The sequence below is a fragment of the Peromyscus maniculatus genome, chromosome 11 (genome assembly GCF_049852395.1).
Source record: "Peromyscus maniculatus bairdii isolate BWxNUB_F1_BW_parent chromosome 11, HU_Pman_BW_mat_3.1, whole genome shotgun sequence".
Lineage (NCBI taxonomy): Eukaryota > Metazoa > Chordata > Mammalia > Rodentia > Cricetidae > Peromyscus > Peromyscus maniculatus.
In genome coordinates, this window is record NC_134862.1 from 20,006,080 (window position 1) to 20,028,938 (window position 22,859).

The 22,859-nt window shown below is 46.0% G+C and overlaps 1 protein-coding gene across 3 annotated transcripts in view; it reads right to left on the reverse strand.

Moving 5' to 3' along the window:
* Positions 1 to 21,155, reverse strand: part of Rnf152 (ring finger protein 152) — a 77,263-nt gene extending 56,108 nt beyond the window's left edge. The window contains exons 1-2 of one of the 3 annotated variants that reach the window (XM_015987696.3): positions 21,033 to 21,155; positions 19,268 to 19,390 (exon numbers count right to left, since the gene is read on the reverse strand). The gene's annotated coding sequence lies outside the window, so the exon portion shown is untranslated. Of the gene's footprint in view, positions 1 to 19,267; positions 19,391 to 20,526; positions 20,867 to 21,032 lie in introns of those variants that run through there. The other 2 variants (XM_006994175.4, XM_076547189.1) reach the window with 2 other exon arrangements.
* Between the last annotated feature and the right edge of the window lie 1,704 nt (positions 21,156 to 22,859).

A 22,859-nucleotide genomic window follows, 5' to 3' on the forward strand; every position in this document is an offset into this window, starting at 1 on the left:
TGCCACACCCCCACCCTTAACCAAGCGAAGTGGAGCCCACCTGTAGAGATATGACAATCCACGTTAGTGAGGGTCGCCCACCCTAATGTGGGGCTGTTGTTTCCACACAGGGATCACTGGCAGAAAGCTAAAAGAAACTGAAAGGAGCACCAGCGCCTGCCATTCATAATCTGCCCACCAGCCCCCCACCTCATCATCGTCACTGCATTCCCTGGAACTGCCCCCACCTCACACTTGGACTACTACTCTGAGAACTAAACCACACAGCCCAGGTCCCTTGAAAATGTTCCACACCTACATTATCAGTGCTAGCCTCCCTTTGAGCTCCCAGGTGGGCTTGCCCTACCAGCAGCATCAAGGCTGAGTAACTTTTCAGGACCACAAGGCTGATGAGAGGCAGAGAAGACACTGGACCCATCAAAACCAAAATCCACGTTGTCTTTTCTACAACACAAAGAATGAGAATTGTGTGTGCATGTATATATAAACATGTGCATGTATATGGAGGTCAGAGGTCAGCCTTAGGTGCTCCCCACCTAGTCTTTTTGAGACAGGGTCTCTCACTGGGATCTGGAGCTTTCGGCCAGGTTGGGAGACTAGTGAGGCCCACTGACCTCCTGCCTCTATCTCCCTGGTGCTGAGATTATAAGTGCATGACACCCAGCTCTTTCCCTGGGTTCTGAGGACCAAACTGAAGTCCTTGTGCTTAAACACCAAATGCTTTACCAGCTGAGCTATCTCCCCAGCCCAAAGAACGAGACTTTAACGACAAAATCCAGGATGCCACCCACCAGCCTGCAAGGTGGGGATTTGGCTGGTGGCATATGATGCTGAGCCATCAGATGGTCAGGCTGGATTCCTGAACCATGAACAGAATGTCTTGTTCTCTGAGAAACAATTCAAAGTTCACCTCAGGGCTACAGAGTACTTGACCTACCAAGCTAGCCCTTCCCGTCTCGGGCTTTCCCAGCTATTGTAAATGGAAACAATGTACTTAGGAAGTATGGATAGCCGGACTTCTTACCATGTTCTCAGCAAGAGCTAACCTTTTCATAAGGATCACAGAAATAGTTCTGAGTCAGGAAGAGCAGCAAAGCTGACAGTTAAAGTCTCACCTTGGTCAATGCAGCCTCTCCAGAGGCCAACAATATTTGAATAAAACTCAATGTCAGTGCTAATGACACCAGTAATGGTAATGTCTGATAAAAAGAGGGGGTGGGGGGGAGAACTCTGAGTTAAGCCTCGCCAATTCAATTTCTAATTTCCCAAACATTCATGAAACTCCACCCATCTTCATTTCTTACAAATTCCTAATTCGGCCTCTTTCCTTCCTGGCTTGCCTTGCATTCAGAAGGCATTTGCTCCTCTACTGAAGCAGTGTTCCCTCTAAGTAACCTCATCATTTGCTCCTTCCACAATTACGTCATTGATGTAATTACTACCATCATGACTCTAGCAGCGATTTGTTGCACTATAATTTCCAGATAAATTTCTGGTATAGAAACAAAATAGCCACAATAAGATAATTAATCACAGCTCTATTATTACTATATCAAAGAGTGGCTGGAATGAAAATCCTCAGACTTCTGAGGATTGCATTTTTAATGCATCTCTGTAATGGATAAACATTAGTAGAGATCATGGTTAGCTTTCTTTGTTTCTCAGAGCATCTTTTTCTCATTGGCACTTCTCAATAACTGCTACTATAAACGTTGTGTGTATGTATGAATGTGCATGTGTATTAATAGGCTTTCTGTAAATCAATAATAGGTTTCTCAGCCTATGAAGTAGCCAGATCAAGCCATATTGAAAAGGTAGAACAGGTTTATTTGAACAAAGCAACTCCTGGGTGAGTCCTCCAGTCCCAGAGACTGGGGCCAGAGAAGTCTCGTACCAGAACTAAAGCAGAGCGCTTCTGCACCATGTAGGTAGGGGCACAGGAGGGAGGAGAGTGATGACAAGTCCACCACAAGCTGGATTTGTGCCCAAGTGTGGTCAAAACCTGATGGCTTTAGGTGGGGCCTTGGGCCCCTGGCGACTTCAGGGGAGGAGCTGCCGGAACGGGGCCTTTTGGTGCCTTTTCTTTGTGGAGATTCTCTGAGAGGGTGGGGTTTGGAGAGAGAGGAATGGGGCTTTCTGATCAAGCAGGAATAAGCTGGAGGTTCCATCTGAACATGTGTGTGGTGTGTGCATATGTGTGTACATGTATGTACACACATAGAGGCCAGAGGTCATCATGGCTATTTTCCTCTATGCTCACTTTTTGAGATGGAGTTTCTCACTAAACTTAGAGCTCACTAACTGACTAGATTGGTTGCCTGCCCAACAAGCCCCCAGGACCCACTTGTGTCTGCTTCCCTGGTGCTGGGATCGCAGGTGTGTGACACCACACCCAACATTTTATGGGGATGCTGGGTTCTACACTCAAATCCTCAGGCTTGCACAGAAAACACTTTCCCCACTGAGCCATCTCCCCAAGCCCACTACTACAAAGACAGCAGTATTATAACAACAGAGAGCCTCTCAGGGCTGCTAACGATGTGAGTCAGGGCTTCCGTCCTCATTTCTCCCCCATTTTCTAGAACAATCAGAGCAATTGCTGTACCTTCTACCTGATCCTCTCAGAAGACAGCAGTTAACAGTCTCAGAAACCTCTGACTGCTCAAAGTGCAGAGAATAGATAACTGTGTAGTGTTCGGCCCTAAATGGAATGTACACAGTCCCCGTCAGAAGGCTCAGAGGTCTTCACAGAGGAGGGGACAGGAAGACTGTCAGAGCCAGAGGTGGTGGATGACACCCAGGAAATGACAGTTTCGGCACACAACAGGCCAGTTGCACAAGATCTGTGCAAGTTCAAGCCAGACAAAATCCCAGTATGAGGGGTGGTGAGATGGGGAGGTGGGTGTGAAATGCTCTATCAGCATTTGACAGCTTCTGGGACAGGTCAAGTCAGTTTTCTTTAATGACCTAGTAGGTCAGCCATGTTCCAGGGCAGGCCCCACTCCCAAGAGGAGCTGGGCAACACAAACTGGCCTTGATGGGGAAAATAAAGAGGAAAGTTCAAAGTTCAGTTGATATAGAGGGGAAAGTGGAGAGGGTGGACATGGGAGGGTTGAGGGAGGGGTGGACACTGATCAAAGTACATTGTGTGAAATTCTCAAAGAATTAATGAACATACTTAAAAATATATGACCTGTTTCTAAATCGCTATGACAACCCAAGTGGAAAATACTTAGAGGGCTTGCTAAAATGCTTGGGAGCTAGTACCTGTTAGTGGTTAGTTTTTAAGTTCCAAAGGTACAAATACCCAAGTTCCTTACTACTTAAAACTTTATTCAAAACTTGCAATCTTCATATTTAAAATCTGGTTGGGACTGCCATTTGCACATGTGCGTGTGCATGCATGTGCATGTACATGCGGGTATACATGCATGGGCATGTGCATATTTGGAGACGCTATAGGCCAGCCTCAGGAATCAAGTCTCAGGGCTCCATCCACCTTGTTTTTGAGACAGGGCTTTTCTTGGCAGGAAACACACAGATTCAGCTAGGCTGGCTGGCCCATGAGCCCCAGGATCTACCTTCCCATGCTGTGATTACAAGTGTGTGCTCCTTCACCTATCTTCTTGCAGGGATGTTAGGGTGGGACTCAAGGTCTTCATGCTTGCCTATCAAAGCACCTCACCGACTGACCTGACTCCCAAGACCGTTGTTTGCTCCTTGTACAGTCTACACAGTAAGGTTTCATTATACAAAAGTTAGTTTTAAGGGAGCAGTCCAGTGATAAAAGGCAAACTTATCATACTCAAAGCCCTGGGTTCAGTTTCTATAACACACACACACACACACACACACACACACACACACACACACACACACACACACAAACACCACAGAGAGACTCACATGCCAATAAGTAATAAACACATTCAACTAAGCCAGTGGTAATAACCAACCCATTACAATTCTGACTACCTATCTAGCTAGCATGCTATAATTGGTGTATATAAAAATAAACGAGTTTCTTGGTGATAGAGCACTCAATCAATCAGCACCACAGCAGATACAATATCCAAAATAGTGTGGAGGAATGTTACAAACAATAAATAAAAACCATGGTATTACTACAGTCCTTAAGGAGATTTGAAACCAGGTAGAAATAAATGTTTCATGCTTTTTAATAGTAAAAAGAACTGGCCAGGAATGTGCACATCAGCCAGGCCCAGCCTTCAAAGAACCCACATCTCTCACTGCCTGGTCTGCAGCTGGGTGTGCAGGGGGCAACACTAAAGCCTGCAGGATGCTGGAGGCAGCTGAACCCCAACAGGGACTCAGAGGCAGCCTCTGAAGAAAGTAATGAGGAAGAGTCCATATTTGCATAAGGTAGAAGAGCAAAGGCGAGAGATTCCTGAGGAGCCAAAGCTCGGGCATTGTCTGTGGACTGGAGAACTAACCAGTGTATAGAGAGGACTTTCCACCAGATTCTCTATGCTCCAGGCAGGCTACCTCAGGAACTAATGTATGCATAGTCTGGGAAATATTTTAAGTAGTTTAAATCCAGGAGAAATCATAATCAATTTGGTAGCAATAAATATAAACCAAGCTACCCTATAGATTTAACATAACACCATTCATTTCAGTGCATGCAAATACTCTCTTTAAAAAAACATTTTTTTCCTTTGTTCCATCGACTTTTACCTGTGTCCTTCTAAGGACAACTTTCCAGGGAGTCCTTCTCACTGTGGACAACGTGGTTTAGCCTGAGTCATGTGGACATTTGGAGATGGACTCCCACAGGTCCTGCTGACCTCTATTCAATGCCATTTCCAAGGTCAACGCTGATTTCTCTGAGTCTGGCCCTTACTGGAATTTGTCAACACTGCTCATTAAGTAACCTGGATTGAAAAAAATCCATTTACTTGCTTCTTACCATTGGGCCATCTCAAAATTCTATGAATTTCATCTCTGAGGACCCGGACACTCATTTACCTTTTCCACTCTTGCTGACCCTTGGGCTTTTCACTGTATCTTCTGTGGACCCTGAGGATAACCTCATCTTTTCCCGCTCTGCTTCAGTTCATGCTAAATGCTGCTGGATCCATCATCTGAATACAGCTTCATGCTCACTTCCTCCTCCTGATGCTAAATGTATCTTCTTGCCAAATAACTATCGAGGCCCTGTTCTCACCAACTGTCTCCCTCCTTTCTCACACATTTCTACTGTGTCTTCCATGCTCCAGCCACGCATTCTCCATGCTCCAGCCATGCCTCCTTCATGCTCCAGCCATGCACACTATTTGTGCCCAGAGGATAAGATGCACCCTTCTCCTGCCTCCTGTGGTTGTTAATTTTGTTACTGCCCCAGAAATGCCTTCCCCACCTGCCATACATCCTGATAGTTGCTGCTAAGTATTCAAAGGATGGTGGATACTACTTTTTTCACAAAGCCTCCCTAAGTCCTCTGACAGGAAGCTGTCTACCCCTCCCCCAAGTTGCACTATTACTTCATCTAGTATCATCTGGTATTTCCATCCTGTGTGCAAACATTCTTACTCCTGCAAAAATCACCCCTTTCAATAAAAATAGTCCATCACCTTGCTAACTTAGGACCTTCTGACATGAAATGGTATGGACTACATGACGCAAAAGGCATCAGCTAAGTTAAGAAACTACCTGACCCACACACATGAAGTTGCAATACCAAGAACATTTTCATTGCCACACACAGGAGTTCATTACAGAGATGAAGTTACAAATCTCTGGACAGAGTGAGAAAGCTGAGGCAGCATTCTGCAACAGCAACATGGACCAACAACTCTAGAGTCTTTGGGTTCTTATCCCAGCTTTGTGACCATGGGAGAATCATTTAACCTCTATACCTGACTGTCCTCATCTGTATTTCAAAGCTCCCTGTAGGGCCATTGTGAGGTTTAGACACATACACAAAACACAGAGCATCACAAGCAACTGGTACCACTGACAGTGGCTATTTTTACTTTACCGTTGTGGAAATATTTTTGATGGATAAATACAGGAATTTGGTAGGTTAGGTGTCTACCAGCATTGTTACTAGAAAAAGACTTCACTGTCTTGTTGTAATGTCTGATTGTACTCTGCAGCCTGGCAAGGGTTGGGACAGACAGAAAGGTGAAATTCACTGGAGTGGCCCTCTGTAGAGTGGACTGAAGCCTGTGCAATGGAGCAATCACATGAGGCTCCAAGTCAAACAGAAAACTTTCAACAACCAGAAGGCTGGTACAAACAGCCCTTGTCTCCTATAAATGCCCCCATTGTTGCCATCCAGATGGGCACCCAGGAAAACCATTGGGCTTACATATTTTGGCCAATGATTCTCCATAAACACAAGCACAGATAACTGCTACAAAAGAAACCTAGCACTGTACACTGAGTTTAGTCTGATAAGCAAGCTCTGTGGCCAGGTTTTTAAGCCATGTCATTTAGCAGGACTTAGCATACAGGAGTCTGCTTCAAAGATGTTCAAATGATACAGTGATTCGTTTATTAATGGTGTGGTTAATAGCTGTGACTGCAGGGCATCAACATCTGTCATTCCTCTCTCCACAAAACGTTAAGACACATTAAACACAAGCTGCCACAAGTGCCTCAGCTTGGTCTTATGCTACAGACTCGTATACACGGGGCAAGCTCAAAATGGCTGGTGAACTTGATGTTTTCTTAATTTTTACTCAGTGTCCATACAGCTGCTCTCACATCCAAATGATTACAGTGCTAGGAAGAGCAGACTCACTTTATCATTTTAAGTTTGGACAGAATACACTGATTACAAGAGTTATAGCAAGCAGACTGACACTACACAGAGCAAACACACACAAACTCTGACCTTGTCCCACAATGGCTGGAATCCCTACTTTCCCTCATACCTGAAAGACTGGCCCATATACTTCAGTTTGTTCCCTTCATCCCAAGTCAGGAAAAAGTAGTCAGGGTAGACTGAAGGCCAGAGCAAGTACCCCCAAATCTCAGTAGCCTCATTCAAAAATGGTTTACCTCTTTTTCACCTTGCATTCTAAGCAGCTGATTAGGAGTTCTGTTCCACATGGTCATTTGGGGATCCAAGCTTCTTCCACCTGTCATTCATCATATAGTAGAGATCCAGAGACCTCCCTGGACCCTCAACAACTGATCAGTAGGTCAGAAGGAGAGTGGTTGTAAAAAAAAGTTACCCCTCTCTGAGCTTTATCTCATATCAGTACATATCCCATGATGATAAGCAATTGCTATGTTCTATGTAGACATAAAAGAGGGTCTATTATATAGCTTGTCAGTCCAGGGTAAATTTTATCTCCCAATGTCTAGAGATTCCTCTGATTATTATACAATGGCAACTAAGGACACTATTAAATATCCCACAGCACAGACCTCCCCAACAAAGAACTATCTAATCCCACTGTTAAAATGCTGAGACTTCAATGGGGTAGTCTCAGTCACTGTCATATACATGTCTGTGTATGACTGTGCCGAAATCGGTCATTGCTTTCTACTAATCAATCCCAGCAAAGCCATATGCATTATTCACTCATCTGCTTCCTTTTCCATCTGAACTCCTTACCAAGCCAAGGTCCCAACAGTCAAAGAATTCACAGCGGAATGGGGCTGACAATCTTATGCAGAGTGACCACATAAAGACAGTGAGATTAATGACAACAAGTGGAAGGAAGGTGATTTGGGAATTGGGAGGAGACATACAGATGGGTGAGACAGGAATAAAGTTTTGGGGTACATCCTACAGCTCTTCTTCAGCATACAAGGAAACTGCATGAATTAAGGAACAGAGTTGTCAAAGGACAAGTCATTATACTTCCTGGTATGAAGGGTAATAGTAGGAGAAGAAGGTTGTAAAATGCTTTTCTGTTCAAATATGAGGTTTGGTACCACATTCAAGAAAGATGTAGGTCCTGGCATCTGATGGACCAGCTGACACAATGACAAACACTGACTTTTAGAAACAGTTCACACCACCAGACTTCACCTAGTGAAGCTGCCCAGCACAGCTCAATGTTCAAGCAATCATGAAACCCACTCCTAATCTCCTGAAAGAATTTGACACCAATGTTTTCAAAGATGGCCCTTGAGTCAACAGCGGAGTGACCAGGGCAAATAGAAAATCCAAACCATACACCTTTTCTCCAAAGACAGGCTCATGTAGGGCTCTGGTTCTTTTACTAAACTATGTGGCACTGAAGCATCTTTTAATGAATTTCCCTTTCCAATCCCTCACCCCTATTTTGAGAATGGCTCACACTGGGTGAGGCTAAGAGGACAGGCAAGAGCTGTGGAGGTAGCTCAAGTGATAAAGTACTTGCCACAAGCAACAAGAATGAGTCAGTTTCCCAAAGCCTGAATTAAAGAGCCAGGTATGACAAATGTGATTAATATCATGAGTGTAATTTAAAAAATAAAATAAAAAGAGCCAGGTATGGTGATGTATACATGCAAGCCCAGTGCTGGGGACCTAGGAGTAGGTGAGTCCCTGGGTTTTGCTAGCCAGCCAGCCTAGTCTACTTGGTAACAAAACTCACAACAAACAACAACCAAAGATGGACGCCATCTGAAGAACAATGCTTGAGATCATCCTCTGGAGTCCATACACATGCTCATGCATACACACAAAAGAGGACAGATGTGACTACATCACCCAGGGCCATAGGTGTAAACCTGCCATGTATCCTGGGCTAAGTCACTTGACTTTTCCAAGCTCCAGCCTCTCAGACAAACAGGTCTTCAAGCACTTTAAACTTGGACTGCTTGAAGTACAAGACAGACACAATCTATCACACCTGTGCTGTAGTTAACAGCCCCACCCACCCAAAAGCTCTCAGTTTTTGTAAAATAAATTTTATAACTCTACATGTTTTGGAAGAAAAATATCTGATAGCCTACCACGTCATTTGGTGGATGTTTTCAGTGAGCAACTTCTTCAACGTGCTTTGAGTAAGATGCTTGTAATATGAAGCCAAAATCACCACATAATCAGAGATTTCTGATGTTGAGTAAAACTGAACTTTAAAACTACTGTATGTCTATGAATATCTTTACCCTCACTCTGCTGTACTCACATTTCCCCCTCCCATCATCGTCTGTCTGTGATAAGCTTTGGAGAGATAAAGTATATTTAACTATTGAGCACTATAGAGTATATAGAACACCTAGCATAAAAAAAAAACTCATAAAAGGAAGAAATTGTTTCTTTACAAGTCAGAATCACCAGGGGAAAATAAATAAGGAAAGTGGCCCAGAGAGGCCCCAGGACAACCACTTCCACAGAGAGAGTGAGAGGGGTACTAGATGGCAGGCAGGCAACTCCTTCGCAAGACTGGAATCTAGATCAAGTCACATTTGCTTCAGGAAAATAGGGAACAGAACCTCGGGGTGCCACCCCATATGGAGTCAAAGAAAAGATGAGTCAAGTGGCACTGGCTAGATCAGGTCTAACCTCAGGACCGGTTAGTGCTGCCCTCCCGATTTACAAGGAATTCTATACTGTCTAGATGGCATCTCTCTTTCCATTTCCACTGCAGACTAGACTTGGCCATGAGGGAATGTCGTTCTATGGGGTACATACAATAAAAAAAGAAGGTTTGGAAACCTCCACGGGCAGGCTCTAAACATCATGTGATACAGGATCCGAAACCCAACATAGTTTTTTGGTTTTTTCCTTTTTAGTGAAGACATTTTCTGTGGCAAACTAACAAACCTCTTGTAGGGCAGTGTGATGACTATCTTAGGATGTAATTCTGAAATACCTTAGTTACTGTTTTGTTATAAAACCTAAGGGTAGATGAGCAATTAATTTTAATAGAAAGAAAAGGAAACTACCAGCTAAACTAGCATTGAGTATTTTGCATTTAGAAAGGGTATTCACTAAATGCAATCTGTTCACCTAAGATTCCCCTGCACAGGCAAGCTATTTGCCTTTCACTTTGGTGAGGTAACAGGGAATGAAGAAATCCAGCTCCTCCAGACAGTGAACATGTTGTCTTAGTAGTCACAATGATTCCATGGGGGAAAATGGTAGACATGCCTTACAATCACCTTCTGTGCTGCAGGCATGGGGTTACAGAAGAAACACCAACAACCTAACCAAACACACCAGTTGCTGGCAATCTGCTGCAGACTCTGCTCGAAACAACATAGTAGCTTTGGATGCACAGTTATCCCTCTAAAGGAGACAGAGAACACAGGCGTTATCATCTAACACATCAGGTAGATACTAAGAAAATCTATGGGACTAAAGGTCTTAGCAGTTTCCTCCCAAGAGACCCGAGAGCATGGAGCCAGGCCTGGTTCACTTCCTACTGCCAGGTGCTACGGCAGATGCATCAGGAACTCCCTCAGGGATCCTGGGAAAGAAAGCACTAAGTCTTGTGTGAGCAGACCTCCCAGACCATCCCACACGTCTGTCATGTTTACAATACTGAGCAAGTTCCAGAAACATCCTTGCTTCAAACAAAAGACAAGGCAGTTTGATTGTCCTTTGGGCTGTGTGGTTTCCCTAAGAAGAAAAACATAGAACACAGACTCCTACATAAATATATCCCAGATGCCACTTCACCAAGACAGCAAAGTACAACTAGATACAAACCCCTCCAATCACCAGAGACTCAGCCTGGACTGGTTCAACACTGATGGTGACTGGCAAACACAGCCTGACCAGGACCTCAGGTTTAAGAGGCTCTACTCCTTCTTTGTGTGGCCCTTTGAGTGATTTCTAAAGAACTGACTGATTCCAACAAATCACTGAGTGCTTACTGTGTTCCTAGCCTTGGACAACAGCCTGGACTAGCTCAGCAGCAGCCACTTTTAAGGGTGATTTCTGAAATAGCTCATTAGCTTCATATTTCTAGTATATATTTATATATTTATTATATTGCCTAGTTTTTTGTCTTCATTAAAGTCTTTATTAAAAAAAAAAAAGAGTAACATCAAGAAAAGATCCATTCCGAAATGTAGATTCCTGAGCAAGGGAACTAACAACATCAGGCTACCTTCTCTCTTCTCAGCCTAACCCCTACCTTCTCCTTCCTCATGCCTGGGCTGCTTAAAAGTCTACAATGTCTGCTTCAGGATGGCAAACCACAATCATAATACACAACAGGACTTCTATAAAGAAAGGCAGTTTGTCCCCATTTTCTTGTGACCACTTAGCTTTCAAATGAAGTTTCGTGACCTAGGTGTTCCTCTGTATAGACAAACTTGGGCAAACCCTCTGCACAAGCAACCTGAGCCCAGGAAAGGCCAAGGAGCTTCTGACAAGGATGAAGACATTCTACAGACTCTTGGGCCCCCCTTTGACTATCAGACTGCTGAAACAGTGGTCCCAAGGCATTGCAGTTCCCCAGGATTCTCACACTGGGGTAAGGAAGAAGCTGGGCCCTGGGTGCAGAGCTTGTCTCCCAGGAAGAGACTTGACACAGTGCCGACAACTTGTCAGACCCCATGGCATGAGAGCTGGAGCTGAGGCAGTGATGGGTCAACGATGAGGGGACTACACCTTGACCAAGACTGCTTGAGTATCCACATCTGCCCTCTATTTAAATCTAAACTCATGTCAGCACCTGAAGATGGACTTTGGGATCACTTCCCTCTTCCCAATGTGCCCACAGTGAATAAATCTCTTTCCTCTGCTTTTCACTATTGTTTGTCTCTTTCAAAAAATCTGATGTTTTTGTTTTATATGTATATGGGTGTCCTCCTGCATGTATGTATATGTACTAATGTGCCTGGTGCTCATGGAAATCAGAGGGCATTGGAGTTCCAAATGGTTGAATGCTGTGGTGTGGGTGCTGGGAACCTAATCTGGGTCTTCTGTAAGAGCAAGTGCTGGGAACCTAATCTGGGTCTTCTGTAAGAGTAAGTGCTCTTAATGGCTGAACCATTGCTCTGGCCTCTGTTGCTTATCTCTTTAACTGGCCTCTCGAGGATGGTAAAGGAGACTATCTTGTTAGGGCTGCAAGCCCAGGCACTGACTCAACTCTCCAACAAGATCACTCTGGTGTGTCTTTCCCTTGGCTTGGAGAAAGGAGCCAGTGTCCTAAGTCAGCTCAAGCAGCCTGGCTTCCTCATAGTCTTCTGACTTGTTGCCTCCAGCTGCTTCTAGCTGGCTCCAGCTTCTTCCTGAGAAGTCATTCCTTTGAAACTACAAACCACTTTAAGAAAAATGTCATAGAGATATTCCAGTATTTCAACGTTAAGGCCTCAGTGACAATAAAGTACAAAGGGAACCCTTTGTAAATATTGTAGGCTATAATTACTTAGGGGGAGTTATCTCCTAGCTTACCTACTGGTTAGACCAGGCTTGCTCACTGGTAGGTGGCAGATGTTGAATAAAACAGGAGTGAATAATAGCTGCCATTTATTTAGTGCTTACCAGAGGTAGATCATGTTATGTAATCTCAATAACCTCTCTCTCAATATTCTGTCTGTCTGTCTGTCTGTGTCTGTCTTGTTCTCACAACAACTTAAGGAGGTTGATTCTCTCTCACTTTTAAGATGAAAAAAAACCAATGCCCAGATAGATCTTAGTTATTCAAGGTCAAACTCAATGTTACCACACTTTAAAAATTCCATGCTTCAAACCACTCCACTGGAGTAGAACTGTGTAAAATACATGGTAAGAAATCAAGAATTGGGAGAATAGTATCAGACATATTTCTTTTATTCCCTTCCACTTTAGTTTTTGATTTACAAAATAAATGTTAAGTATATACATTAAACTGTAACAAAATAGAGATTTTTGTTAGAATCGTACCTGGTAAAGAACAAGCATCCACTATTTGAATAAATATAATTGTTTATCTGGTATGTGGCTTACTCACCGGTGCTTAATGTTTCAAGTGCTGGTTATATTCCACTAGGATCCTACGTTGGGGGTTTTGAAGTGTCAGTGTCATGGGGTAGAAGATGACAGAGGGCCACTCAGTCTGGTTAAAGCTGGCCCTGCCTAGGTGGGTACGCCATCGGCCACTTGACTACACAGGCAGCAATCCTCAAGAAACAAAGGGCAAATCCTCCAGAGGACACAGATTTCTCTGATATGCTTCTGGATTGTTTTTTGTTTGGTTTGGTATTATTTGATCGTCTTGTTTCTGTTGTGGTGGTAGTTATTATTTTGACAGTTTCTTACAATCCAGGTTCCTCGCTAAGTAACTTAGACTGACCTTGAACTTCTGACCCTGTTGCCTCTACCTCCCTTGGTTCAATGCCCAAACCACAAAATAAATAAATAAATTTGGCAAGGTGGTACACGCCTGTAATCCTAGCACTTGGAAGGCAGAGAAGAAGAACAGTTCAGGTCATCTTCAGCTATATATCAAGGTTGGGGCCAATGTAGACTCTAAGAGACTTTATTTCAATAAATAAAGTAAAATAAACGAGTGCTGAGATTAAAGGCAAGCGCCACCTGTCTAGCTCTCCAACCATTTTTAATCTCACACTGTTAACCCAAAGGAAACCAATTTGCAACTGTCGAAGGACATCACTTCACAGACTGGCTTTGAAACATTTCTCTCAGCTCCGTTCTCTATCCTTCCAACTGAGAATGTTTGTGGATGAATGCATTCCTGCCCAGCTTCTCCCAGAAGCTGAACATATTTCTCTCCTTGGTAATAACACTCTCCTCCATGATCAATCATGTGAATTCTAGAGTCAAAAGAAGCCAGGCCACACAAAGGTAATTATGAAAGGAGAGGAGGGGGGCAGCCTTGTTACTCAGCCCATCAAGTGCGGTCACCACTGGTTTGCACAGCCGTCTAGTGAGATGGGAAGTCCTGGTCTTGTGTCACCAAGGAGAAGATTGATTGATTGGTTGGTTATTGATTTTTAAGTAACGGAAAATGCAGGTTGAAAAAAACCAATTTTGCTAGGATGACCCACAATGAGAATCTTCACCTCCCAAACATAGTGTTAAGCTCAGGGCAGCTGGTAATCAAATTTAATTCAATATTTAATCATTATTAGTATAATCAGGGGAAGCCTTTAGAAATAAGCTTCTTCCTAACTTTAAGAATATAGGGCAAAAGTGTCTATAATTCCTTAATTGTGGTAGATCGAAAGCAGTTCCCATGTCAAAGATTCAGCAACAGTAAGTGTTTGTGGATTACTCCTTGCGCATGGTGGGAAATACCAAGTGGAGACATCCAGTCCTCATGTTGTAGGAGCTTTGGAAGAAAAACATCCTGAAGATAGCAGTTGCTGTGGTCCCTTGGAGGGAAGTGCACCTCGGCTACTCTCTCTCACTGTTGGGCAGGACCCAGAAGGGCAATAGCTGAAGGGTCTCGTGCACTCGGGCTCTGGGTAGATGAGGCTTAATGGCAAAAGACATCCTGGGCCATCTCTTTCACGCACTCCCTTTATGTTAATTAGCTTTGATAACTTTCTATGATCCAGCGATTAAGCAGAAAAACACTTCAAGTGATAGCGCAAGTGTGCTTTGTAATGAATGATCGATGAATAAATGAACAAATGAACATGAATGAACGAAGAGGTTGAATGAAATGAAACAGCAGAGGCAATTTTTTCCAGAGAACCGTGGGATAATGAAGGATCTCTAAGGGGTCAGATGACTCAGTTAAATGTTAAGTTGAGAGTGGAAGGGAGCCTTTAGCAGTAGGGTGGAGAGAGGAAAAAAGGACATTGAGGCCGTATAACGCACGAGAACCAGGAAAAGGGCAACCAAAAGCCTTTGGGGAAACTAGACTAGCCACCCAGCTAATGGAGAGTTTTAAAGTCAGAACTGGAGGTGTTAGACAATAACACAATTGGTAACATATTTGCCACACGAGCATAAGAACCTGAATTTGATAGCCAGAACTCATGTAGAAAGGCCAGGCATCAGGCATGGTGGTACACCAAGATCGGGGAGGCAGAGGCAGATGGATACCTGGGACTTGCTGGCCACCCATCCCAGCCTTACTCAGAGAACCCTAGACCAGTAAGAAACCCATCTGAAAAATCAAAGTGAGTGGTGCCTGAGCTAGAACAACACAAGCTGTTCTCTGACTTCTAACACATGTACACACACATAAACACACACATGAGCAAAAATGAAGATTGGAAAGGAATTTGGGGGTCAAACCAGAGAAAACTAAAGGAGAGATGGGAACATGAGTTCCCTCCTAGAAAAATCCTGAAATGTGTATAAAGCCTGAGAGCTGACTCCTTGGACCCACAGTCCAAAAAAAGAGCCACCAGAGGTAGCAGAACACGCTACGTTCTTCTCTCCTTTCCCACTATAATGTCTTTGTGACAGAAGGTACCAGGGAGCATTCATTTCTGCCACAAGTGTCCTCCACCTGAATAACTGAATTCATAAAAGCATTAACGAGGTCACATAGAATATAGAAATACACTTTACAGTTGTTTCAATGTCCTTCAACATGAATCTCATGGGGCTTTCTTCTCTTTCTCACTCAGACTGTGTTTGCCCTTGGCCTAACCCTGGAGCTGCCTCCTCAACAACTCACTCTACACTTCCTCCTGGCCTCATACCTCCCAGCTTTTCACTCCAATGAAGATAGACTGGAAGGGTGGCCTCCACACCGCTAGCTAGGGCCCTGTGACTTCAGAGGCTAACTCAGTTCCCTGTGTCTCTTCTGTGTATAAGAGCTATCTTTGAAAATGACTTCAAGGTGATAAAAGCATTACTATTTAAATTCAATTCTATGCTTATCTTTAAAGTACATATCAAATCTTAAAAATTCTGATCTGTGCATGCAGCTATCTCAAAGTGGACAATGATGTTTAAGTGGCCAGCTCGTTCCACAGCAACTGTCTTCCTGTAAGCAGCTAGGATTGCCCACTCCGTTTGCAAGGCTTGGTCCACAGCACTCAGTTCTTTGTATGACGAACAGAGCAAGGCAAGATTTAAAACTCACTACCCTCATAGCCGACATGGTGGTTAATGGAAACATGAGTGTCCTAGAACATGCTGGGTGTCCTGTGGATCCATTGACCTGAAAAAGCCTCTTGGCCAAATTGCTTTTTCTAAACATCAAAATAATATGTTATCCTAAGCCCATCCTCACCTGTTCTCATCCTTTCTGTTTTTCTAAGGTCTTTGCTATAGCAGGTCACCTTCTGGGTGGCTCCAGACCCACCTGCCACTCCTTTTCCATCCTGAGCTGTTCCAAACAAAATCAGGAAGGCTTAGGCAAGAAGCAGATGGTAAGGGAGAAAAAGTCTGCAAAGGACACCTCCGTGTTACATAATACTGGGCATGAGACCTGCTAGCATCAGCCTTGGAGATAACTGCTGGCCTATCACCACACAGTAAACCAGTACCCCAAACAGTCATAAAGAAAAATTCTGCATTGTTCTTTGATAATTAGCATATAGTCATGTAAGGAAATATACTGACATTTTTGTAACTAACAGGTTGGAGAAGATAAACCTATTATTTTTAATGTGTGTGTGCATATGTGTGCATGATGTATATGTGTGTGTATGATATGAATTCACCTTCCTGTATTTGCATGTGTGTAAGTGTGTACATGTCACAACACACATGTGGAGGTCAGAGGACTGGGTGTTGGTCATTGCCTTCTACCTTGTTTGAGAGGGTGTCTCTTTGTCATTCTCTGTCACATACACCAGGCTAGCTGGCACCTAAGGCTCCAGAGACTCCCCTGCCTCTCCTTCCCTTCGTTGTTGGAACACTGGGATTACAGATGTGTCCTCCCACACTCAGCTTTACTCAGGCCTGGGAGTGGGAACTCAGGTCCCCAGGCTCGCACAGCAAGCTCCCTACCCACTGAGCCATCTCCCCAGCTGATGGGAAAGAGTCTACGATATTTACCATCGATTTACTCAATAACTGCTCATGGAACAGCAAATACCTTCTAAGCCTTGAGCCAGGCCCCATGGGAGAAGGAGTGTGTAAGTCACCAGTGTAGCTCAGCTCCCTGTTCTCCCCACTTCCAGGTAAGAAACACTGGATGGTGGCTAAAAGGGTCATGGAACTTGTTTGGGACGAGAACAGTTTCTGGGCAGGATTATGGGATAGCCTGACACCTGACACTTCCTTTCTTGAGTGCGGTGGTCCTATAGGACCAAGTTTGATCAAGCCTCTCTCAGTTCAGGGCCTGAGTGACTGCAGTGAGCCTGGCCTTTCTACTCAGCAAGCCCAGGAAAGAAACTGTTGGGCATGGACATGTGGAGCACTCCTTACTACAACAAAATCTGCAACACATCGCTGTTTAAAAATGAGTGAAAAGAAACCCACAAAAGTCTACTGGTCCCATTGGTTCTCTAGATCAGGCAACACAGAGATGTGGACTTTGTTTCAAACTTGATGCACAGCTGGGTGTGAACAGCACCTGGAAGAAGGTAGAGCAGGATAGCCAAGAAGAAGTCAAAACAGAATGACCTCCCCACACTGGTCAAGCCTCAGCAGCCATGGAGAATCCAACTGAAGAGTTCAGTCTGGAAAGAAAGGCTACCTCGGACCCAGCCCAGCCACTTAGGGAATAGAGAACACCCTAAAGAAAAAGACAATCAAGTAGAGGCGGCATGCACCTCCTCAGAGGCTCTCCCCTTATCTCGGTCACTTACAATTAGGCCCGCATTTCTCTGTCTCCGTATAAGCTCTCCGAGGGTGATTCATGACTGTGTCTCTACCCATCACTCATCCCTTGGCAACTCTCACAGACCTGTATCTATTAAGTGCCCAAGAACATCTGCTGGATGAACAAGTTAGCACTGAGAAAAGCATTGGAGCCTAAGGTCAACTGTGCCAGCCGAGAGCTAGACCCACTTCTGCATACCCCCAGGGGAAAGACTCCTTGTGAAAAAAAAAAAAAAACAGCCAATGAAATGCAACATTTCATTATGAGTTATTGCAGCACATGATTAAAAATCACAATAAAACCTAATACTACACTGTGGCTATCTTTGTTCTTGGACGTGCAATTACATGTGCAGGCAACTGTTTTCTTATGTGGAAAATTGTATGTGAGCTTTTTTTCTATTAAAAAGCCACACCCTTGGTTCTATTGCATTATTACATTCTCTGTTATTCCATCACATGGTTTTTCTTCTTGCTGCAACCCAGGACACACCCTGAATTACTGCTGACAGAAAGATCACTTGTCAAAATACCTCCATCCTACCACCATTTCAGTAATCTTGTCTCTCCAAAGCCTTTGTTTCAGCAAGAACAGTGTGGCTGCTCCACTTCTAATGATTTTCCAAGCTTTCAGTAGGACTAACACTGGTGTCACTCCTGGTTTTAAAGTCACCTTTCAAAGCAAAACTCCTCTAGACCTGAATGACAAATGTCTCAAGTTTTTTAACTTTATCTTAAAAGGGATTTGAGAGGGAAACTAAAAAGCATCCTCTCTGGCCCTTGATACTGTCATGGAGCAAGAGATCCCAAGAGCTTATGACCCTCAGCAATCTCACTTCCTATGAGGAAAACCTGGGTCCAGCCCTGTGTGGGATGCTGGTTTCTTGGAGAGTATGCCAGTGCAGAGGTGTGTGTCCTGGTCCAGCTGAAGGTGAGGTTTCCATGTACTCTGTCAAATATCTCTGATCTGGTTAGGTTGATCACAACAGAACTAGTCTTGGAAAGAGATAAACAGGCCAGAGTTTTTGGGAAAGAACCAAAACCTAAAGATAAAATGTAGGAGAGCCTAATGGTTCATGTCTATGTGAGAGGAAACTTAACTAAAGCTACCTTCTCCATGCTCTTTCTGCTCCTTCCCAACAACCCTCTCTGCCACATCTCAGCGAGTTAGTGCCGCCCACCCTGCTCTTGATATGACAAATACAATAAAAGGCTGGGAGAGAAATAGTACTTACTATCTCCTAAGACGGTCACTGTACTTGGCCAATGCCCTAATGAGCACTTCACAATTACCAGCCTTCCTACAATATCATGAGATGACATCCCTACTGTGGACAAAAGCCTGCCTCATATCCAAGCCCACATTCAGGTACAGCTGTCTGTGTACAGGCAACATTGCAATTCCCACCATCCAGTGGAACTGATACACTCCAATGTAAGCTGCCCCCAGTGACCTCTCCAAAAGAAAAGGATGAAGTCATTTGCAATTTGTTGGTGGAACAAGACATTCAAATGAAGTCTCTAAGGTAGGACAGATTTTCTCTGCTGGGTTGGGCAGCCCCCACTCCTTCACAAATGGGAATGCTGTGGAAGCAGAAACCACCCAAGCAGCCCTGTGTCAGCACCCAGAGACACCCAGGCAGTTACCCAGATCATCGGGGTTACCTGAATCTGTCACGCGTCCCTTTCACCCCCTTCTGCGTGATGACATCAAGTGGAAACCATATGCATTTGGGAGACAAGAGGCTGACAAGCAGGAAGCGCGATTGGGACCCAGCTTTGTTCAGCCTGCAGTGAAATACATGCAGTAAGGGTTAGATACACACGGCACAGACAAAAATCCAAGCACCCTCTAAGGCCACTGGGACAGGAGTGGGTGCCCCGGGAGAGTGAGACTGAGGGGTGGAATGCTGTCAGGTCAAGGAGGGGGCATCAGGGCTCTCCCTAGTAAATAACCACCTCCCAGCTCCTCTGCAGTCTCCCCCGCCCCCAAGTTCTCCCGCGGCAAAGCGGCTACCAGCAACAGTAATTCCTCAGAAAGATAGGAGTCAGGATGGAGAATACCATCATCTTGAGGCAAAGATATGCTAGCAAAATACACTAGTTAAACCCACGCGGCTGGCAATGCAGGGCGCATAGTCACACGCCCAGACACACACACCAGGGCTGCATCTGCAAGCATCCTTTCTTCGCCCTGGCCACCACCTCATCAAGTCACTGTCACTGTTTTGTCAATTACCCTACTGTTTCCAAATCTGTGTAGCGCTCCCCCCAACACACCCCCAGGGTAGGCGGGATCCCGGACCAACGCTGCCCAAGCAGCTCCCTACAAGTCCAGCTGGCTTTGTCCTGCCGCTGTCCTTCCAGGAGCAAGAGCCCCAGGCCCATTGGTCCGCACAAAAGACCCCTGGAATCTGGCCCTCCACTCAGCCCCCTTTTTCCAAGAATGGCTCAGGGGCAACTTTCTAGCAGGGCTTCGGGGAGTGGGAAAGCAGGACAGGACTGAAGGGGACGACCTGGGGCTTGGAAAGGCTGGGGGGCACAGCATGGACGCGCGCGCTCGCACCTCAAGGGCGCGCGCAGCGCATGCACAAGGCAGGCTCCCAGGACCAGAGCTCCAGGGGGCATCCCAGGACTCAGCGGAACCAGAGGCAGCTGCCACGGCCCCATCGCGCTCCCAACTCAAGCAATGCCCGAGAGAAACGCAACTCCCGGGACCACCTCCCCGGGAGACTCCACTCCAGCTCCACACTCCTTTACCCAAACAGGCCACCCCAATCACAGTCCAAGAGGTACTCCCAAATGTATCTCAGGTTACCGTTTCCCTTCCCCGCTTTCCCCAGGAGCAGGTATCCCCGCGTGCCCCTTCAGCACCCGGGACCTGGGAGCATACAGAGCCGGAAAACAAACCGAAACTCACTGACCTCTCTCGGCCGCGGGCTCGGGCTCTGCTATGCTGGCGGTGGCTGCAGCACCCTGGGCAGCATCCCGGGGGTCCGCGCTGCCCGCCGCGTTCTGCCAGACGCGCGCCGAGGGCCGGATGCCGCCTGCTCCTCCCGCCGCGGGTTGTGGGGCGGCGCGGGCAGAGTGGCGGCGGCGGCGCCTCCCGCAGCCCAGCTCCCGGCCCGTCCTTCCCTTCGCTTCAGGCGGCGCCTTCCACCTGCCCTGTCGCCCTCCGCGTCCCAGATCGGACACCCTCCGCCGGGCGCTGGGCACCGAGCGGGAGCTTTTTGTGTCACCCCAAGACCCAGGCGCTGAAGGGGGCGGGAGGCTGAGCTCTGCTCCACGGCACCGCCCCTCCCAGGCGGCTCCACCCCCTCCCGCACCCCACCCGGCAGCCTGGCCGGCACGTCCGTGTCTGTCTGTCTGTCTGTCCCCAGTCGCCAACCTCCTGGGTGTAGAGGGAAACAGGGACGCGCCCTTGACCCACCGTAGACCAGAGAGCACCTGGACGTCTTGCTTTTTCCGCGCGGAAGCGGGACCTGAGTGGGATCAGGTGTGACCTGGAGCCCGAGCGCCCGCAGGCTAAGAGCAGCTGGCCTGGCCGCGGTGGTGACCCAGCTGCGGCTCAGGACTCAGTAACACGGGGAGGAGGGAGGAGTCTAGACTGTTGCCTTTCCCGCGGGTTCTTTTTGGCTGCCCCAAAAGTTCACTAGCTCAACCAGGGCAGGAATCTGTCCTCGTGGAAGGGGCTATGCACCCGCGGAGGCCCACAGGGACACCTCACAGCTGGACCTCGAGTGAACAAAGCAGGCAGAGTAGGGAAACAGGTGCGAGGGGTTATAAAGAAGCCCAGGGGGGCGACCAAGCTCACCTGATTGCCCATGTTGAAGCCCAACTTCAGGCTCAGTGGTAAGGTGCTTGCCCTAGCATGCACGAGGGCTCAGGCTTATCCCCAGGATCCCCAGACAAAAATAAAGCCTAACTCCTACCTTACGGGCATGATCTTAATGTCATGTAATCCCAGAAAATCTAAAGGGCTCCTCCTGCTTCTTTGTTTAGCATATAGTGGCAAAATGTCTGGGACACTAGGCCTGAGTTCTGGCGCCTTTCGGGACCCATTCCATCAAGAAAAGTCCTGTGTCTCCATCTCCACGGTTCCGCTAAGGATCCCTTTGTTGATGCACAGAACAGATGGCCTTTCCTCGGCTGCAGGTACTGAGTGCCTGGATGGGTCCAATGCTTCTTCCTGTACAACAGTGGTTCTCAACCTTCCTCATGCTGCGACCCTTTAATACAGTGCCTCACGTTGTGGTGACCCCCACCATAAAACTATTTTCATTGCTACTTTATAACTGTAATTTGCTACTGTTATGAGTTGCAATGTAAATATCTGGGTTTTCTGATGGTCTTAGGCAACCCCTGTGAAGGGGATCTTGGACCTCCAGGGTTCTTGGCCCACAGGTTAAGAACCGCTGCTGTACTGGAAGCCCTGAGAGCCACGATGGATCTGTGTGACCTAATGAAACAGTGTCAGCAGCTGGTCCTTCCTGCTTTGCCCCACACTTACAACTTGTGAGTGGTGTTCCAAACAGACTGTTAAGTACACTGGGAAAAATCTGCATCCAAGAAACTAATAGTTTGTAGGGTATGTGCAGTCTCTGGATCTCAGTAAGAGTACCGCTTTCTCCAGTCACCAGGCTGGGTCGCCCATTGTTCCTCTTTTAACCTCTATAGCAGCCCACAGAGGTGTCATACTCATGCCATGTCTTAGGAACCTAAGCTTACTTTGTATGGACATCTTCAACTTTAATGCAGAAGAAAAAAAATTCTATCCAGATGGTGATGGTGGCACATGACTTTAATCTCAACACTAGGGACACCAAGGCAACTGTTGAGTTTGAGGCCAGCCTGCTCTACAGAGGAAATTCTAGGATAGCCAAAGCTACACAGAGAAACCCTGTCTTGAAAAACCAAACTATGAAAAAAAAAAGTCTTTCGCAGACGGTCTTACACATGTATTTAGGGCTAACCTGGAATTGACTGTGCAGCACAGACGAGCCTTTTCATAGTCTGCTGCCTCACCTTCCCAAGTGCTGGGTTCGCAGGCATGAGCCACTCTGGCTTACTTGAAGAGCTAATTTTTAGTCCTATTGTACAGATGTGGAGGACAGTTTGCACTTTCAGGAGTCAGGTCTCTTCTTCCTCGGGAGACTAAGCTAGGGCCAGGAATCTTTAGTCACTGAGGCAAGTGGCTCTGGGAAAAAAAAGAAAAAAAACAGTAATGAGAAGCTAAGCAGGGTATTAACAACTCAGA